We start from the raw sequence: 5,647 nt of genomic DNA on the forward strand, positions 1-5,647 counted from the left end.
GAAAAAAAAAAAAAAAAAAAAAACTCTGTTGAATGGATGTTCTAGTTACTCTCTTGTAACCATATCTCCACTTTGGGGAGATCTGAACTGTACTTTGTCGACTTAGTCAACTTCATTCAAGATGTACGACCACAAAAGTCAACTGAAAGCTGTTAGCACCATAGAAAATTTCCTGAAAACAAAGTTAACTTTTGAAATTTAAAACACACAAAATTAGTTCCTACCTTTTGAAGCCCAGATCTGAAGCCCAGTTTCTCAAGTCCTAGACCCTAGTACTGTTTTTAAATCAATCTATTTTCAATTCTTACAGACCATGGTGATCATGTGGGAATGAACCAACCCAGGTGATGCTTCCTCTTACCCTCCCTTGCAGCTTTTCTTAGAAAGTGTGACATGGGTTTATTTCTGCTGGCATAATAATGAGAGGAAGGATAAACACAGCATGACTCTGCTTCATGTAGTGCTAGTATAGGATTTAAAAAAATAGCTAGGAAGATCTAAAGAACTCTTCCAAAATAGAGTGCTCATGAACAAAACTGATTTTTATTTAGAACAAAATTCTGGGTATACAGTGTACACTTTGGTATCTCCCTGGCCATTATCAGCAGCGGCCACAATTTGACCAGAGAAAATGAAGAGACTTTAAGAATGTAGGTGTGTTCCTAACTGGACCCCAATGTCCCCCTGAATGGAGATTCTTTACAACGGGGGCTAGGAATTAATGAAGTCATGGCTTTATTTTTATTTTAAAGGTTTTGATGGGTCTTTTTCTAAATACTTTGTAAACTATAAATCACTAATGGAGTGTTGCTTTGAGTTGGACATTGCCTTTATCAGTTTGAATTTTTAGAGACAAGGAGCCCAGTTTCTGTTTGTGGACTTCCTGGATTTCTTGTTCAAGGAAGCGGAAGTGGAGCTGACCCTACTTAAAAAGACTTCTTAAATCTGCTGGAAGGACATGCAGTGGTTCACCAGGAAATGAGAACAAAGTGGAAAAAGGGAAGATGAGATAAAGAGGGTGTATCAGCTTCTGAGAAGTGCTGTAACAAAATGCCACGTCCTTGGTGGCTCACAACAGAAACACATTCCTTCCAGTTCTGGAAGCCGAAGCCCCAAATCAAGACCCCCATCTGGAGGCTCCTGGGGGTGATTGCTCCACACTTACCCTTGGCTCCAGGTGGAGCCTAGCAGTGGGCTCCCCCTCCGCCTGCCTGTGTCTTCATAAGGCCTTCCCCTCTGGATGTGTCTGGGTCTCAAATCTCCTCCCTCCTTTGTTCACAAGGACAGCAGTCCTTAGATTTGGGGCCCACCCTAAATCCAGAAATGATCTTATTTGCAGATTAAAAAAAACAAAACATTTTTTTTAGTTGTAGATGGACACAATATCTTTATTTTTATGTATTTATTTGTTTAATGTGGTGCTAAGGATCGAATCCAGGGCCTCCTGCGTGTGAGGCAAGCACTCTACCACTGAGCTAAAACCCCAGCCCCAGATTCTTAATTATATCTGCAAGAACCCTATTTCTAAATAAGGTTACATTCCAAGGTTCTTGAACATAACTTTTTGTGGGGGGGGATGGGGCTAATTTAACCCACTACAGAGAGAGTTCACTTAAGTAGAGATCCTTCCTGCTTTGATCCTCCCGAGAACTCTATATTTTGGCCTTCTGAACTTTGTCTTCTAATCAGTGAGGCAAACCCCTGCCCTCTTGTCCACAGTATTTACAATAAAGCCAGACTCAGACATGCTATTAAAAGGAGAGCTTGAGGACTGAGAAAGAGAAAAATAAGCAAGAAACCCGGAGGGAAGACTAGTATTAAAATCCTAAAAGGTCAAAATATAAAATGAATGATATACATATGGTTCTATTTTTTTTTACATGAAAATGCATATATGTTCATAGGACATGTCTGGAAGGATATTTGGGGATCAGAGGGTCTTAAATTTCTTCTTTATGTGCATTTTATATTTTATAATATCATGCAATTTTAAAACATCTTAAGCACTATAGCTAGTTGTTTATGGAAAGATAATGAGATCCAAGTGTCCATTTGGGCTGCTAGAACAAAATACCATAAACCAGGTAGCTTATAAACAATAGAAATAAATTCTCATACTTCTGGAGGCTGGGAATTCGAAGGTTAAGTTGCCAGAATATTCAGCTTCTGATGAGGGCCCACTTCCTGGTTCATAGATGGTATCTTCTCATTGGGTCAAAGGGACAAGGCAGCTCTCTGGAGTCTCTTTTATAAAAATATGAATCCCATTTATCTACCTTTATGGTCCCTAAAGGCACCTTCTAATGCCATCACATTGGTGATTTGTTTTCAACATATGAATTTTGAGGGATGAGAGGAGCATAAATATTCAGACTGTAACATCTGGGATGGCAAAGAATTGCTCACCTGGTCTGGTCAGTGTTTCCAAAAAGCAGTGACTCTGAATCAAGCAGAAAAGGTGAGACAGAAGACAGTGGACATCTTTCCTTGAATGTCCTTTTATCACTACAAATTCTGCTAACCTGGTGTGTGGTCACTATCTTGAAGATCTTACTGAACTGTAGATTCGAGAGCTGGAAGGAACCTCACAGATCATCTGGTTGAACCTCCTTAACTTATAAACCATGAAAGAAAACCCTGGAGAGGCTAACAGGTCCCACCAAGGCCCCAGGGACAGAGATACAGCTGGGACCCAAGTCCAGGAATTACATTGCCCAGGTGGGATTCTTCCATGGCTGTGGGTGGCCGCTCAAGGTCTTGTGCATGGACCATTGGCCTAACATGGGGTCAGAGTATCTTTTTCTAGTTCAACTTCTTAATGAGTAAGCCACTTATTTATGTCACTACTAGGCATACAAGGTATTAAGACTTATAAAACAATTATTAAATACCTGTGTTCTGTCCCAAGCATTATGCTGATCACTGGGTACATAAAGATGGTTTGGCATGTCTTTGGGATGCTATCTAGTTAAGAAGAAACTGTCACCAAAATGTCACCAGGTCTAGTGAGGTTGTGGGTGATAATGAGGCCATTTGTGTGTGTTTTTGTGTGTATGTGGTATACATTTAGTTTTATTGTAACAAAGTAACTTGTACACTTTCAACGTTTAAAACTGAGCATCATTTTTCCTTTCCAGTGAAAACAAAAAAGAAAAATTTAAAAATAAACAAACAAAATTACAATAGAGAATGTCGATTCCAAATAAGATCCTACAGGTTCTGCTGAGTCTCCCATTGAGTGGCAGGGCTCAGATCATCATTAGGAGAGAATTTTATTTTAAAAGTGTCATCTTAAACTGCAAGGATGTCCATTAAACATCACAATTAAACATGCCAAAGGAGAAGCCATGTTGTCAAAATGCCCACTTTGTACTCTGCTCAAGGTATTTCCCCCCAAAATAAGTTGAGAACCACGATTTGAAAGAAGAGACCTCAAGAACAGGGTGACTGAGCACAAGGGGGTGGAGGGAGTGGAGGGGAAAGACTGCAACTTGCTCCCAGAGATTGAATTAAAAAAAGAAAGAAAGAAAGAAAGAAAACAGGTTGGAATCCGTCAGTGTTCAATTAGTCATCTTCTCCTTCATCCTCCTCTCCTTCCTCCCCTTCATCATCATCTTCCTCACCTTCATCCTCATTCCCTTCTTCATCGATATCTTCCAGTCCTTCTCCTTCCCCTTCTCATCATCATCTTCTTCATCATCCATATCAGGAACCAAATAGAACTGCAATGGATTTGGCCAAGTGTCATCTTTGGTGACCTCTCCTAACTCACCTGCACCTGCAGCAGGATGGTCAGTAAAGCAGGTTGAGAAGTTCTCGGTTCTCCATGCTCCTCCTTCCTGCTGGCTCGATTCTGTGTTGGACTTGAATGTTTCGTCAAATCCTTTCCAGATTTCCATTTGATTTCAGTGGACTTTGAAGACGGATCGCCACTCTCATTCCAGTGAAATTCTTTGGAGAGAACTTTATTTTCAAAGTAAGGATTTTCATCCAAATAAGAATCTATTCTGTAACCTGATTTGGTATCTTCAAATTCTGTCCCTTCAACTCTGGTCAAATAATGCAGTGCCTCTTCATCTTCCTCCCCAAGCAGTGCAGACATGTGTGGATGGTTGACAAATGTTGTTACCCCTAAATTGGGGATTTGGGTGATCCATTCTGACCTCTTCTGAAAAAATGGTTGGTGGAGTTTGTTACTTTTCTGCTCTACTTTCAATATCTCCTCCCTGGCTTGTTCATTAAGTCTGCCTGTTTCATTTTGTACCTCATCGATATGTTCAATTGTTTCTTGTTCTTTTTCTCCCTTCGGCAAACCTGGAGATGCTGATGAATCTGCCTGCTTTTGCGCCCAGGCAGTTTGGGTTTCTTCGTTTGAGGCTGGAGCGAAGATTGGGATTTGAGGGCCATCCTGTGAGGGAAGTCAAGGAGCAGACCCAGGCCTCACAGCCCACCAGGGAGACGTGCGGAGAACTCAGATGAGCCCATTTTAACATAAAAGGCCCAACTCTCCATGACTGGAGTTTCCGGCTACTGTCCTGGTAATTCAGTGCCCTCATAACCCACCCCACCCACCGTGTTATATTAAGAAGTCCCAAGGCAAAAGGACAGCAGAAGGGTTTGCCGGTGGCGTCTTACAGACACTCGGCAGCAGCTTTGGTCCTATGTCTCCCAGGGTCTTATTTGGGAAGTCAGTGTTCCCAAAACCACTTGAGGAGGGTGATTGCCAATGTTATGTGTCTACTTGGCTAGGTTGGTTGGGGGACTCAGCTCTTTGGTCCCACACTATTTTAGATAGCTCTGTGAAGGTATTTTTAAAAATAAGATTGACATTGCCATAGGTAGGCTCTGAGTCAAACGGATTATCCTTCTGCATCTTCTCCACTCAGTTGAAGGCCTTCATAGTAAGAAGACTGACCTCCCTGGGGGAAAAGGAAATTCTGCCTGCAGACTCAGCTACAAGACCCAGACTTCCCTGGGTCATCAGACTGCCAGCCTACTGTACGGGTTTTGGATTCACCAGCCTCCACAATCATATGAGTCAATTCCTTAAAATATCTATGACTATATTGATATTGACATCTGTATTTATCCACATCCTATTAGTTCTGTTTGTCTGGAAAATTCTAATACCAGAAGAAAGTTAATCCATTTTCTGTTGCTATAATAAAATACCTGAGACTGGGTAACTTAGAAAGAGTAGAGATATATTGAGCTCATGGAGCCTGGGAAGTCCAAGAACATGGCACCAACATCTTCTCAGTAAGTGCCCTTTTGCTGCACCAAAACATGGCAGAAGAGGGGAATCACATGGCAAAAGCATGCCAGCTGGGTTCTCTCTTAGAAAGCCACTAGTGCCATCATATGGGACTCTGGACCTCCAGCTAATCCTAATTACCTGTCTGAGGCTCCACCCCAACTCTCTTCAACTTGCTGGTTAGAGCCCCGAAGTGGTTAATATGTGACAAAACTGTATAATGCCTAATGAAAAAAGAACTTATGAAAGTCATAAAACATTTTTTTTTAAATTAAAAGCACCAAAATTGCAAAATAAATAAAAAAATATATTACTTCTGTTTTCTGGACTTCATCTACTCTTCTCAAGGCCTCAGTGCCTAATCTAATTCTCCTCTATCTTTTGTTTCAAATC

General features: G+C 41.2%; 1 pseudogene; it reads right to left on the minus strand.

The window, feature by feature from the left end:
* Window positions 1-3,551: 3,551 nt before the first annotated feature.
* LOC107145644 lies at window positions 3,552-4,407 on the minus strand (annotated as a pseudogene).
* Between the last annotated feature and the right edge of the window lie 1,240 nt (window positions 4,408-5,647).

Source organism: Marmota marmota, unplaced genomic scaffold (assembly GCF_001458135.2).
Source record: "Marmota marmota marmota unplaced genomic scaffold, marMar, whole genome shotgun sequence".
Lineage (NCBI taxonomy): Eukaryota > Metazoa > Chordata > Mammalia > Rodentia > Sciuridae > Marmota > Marmota marmota.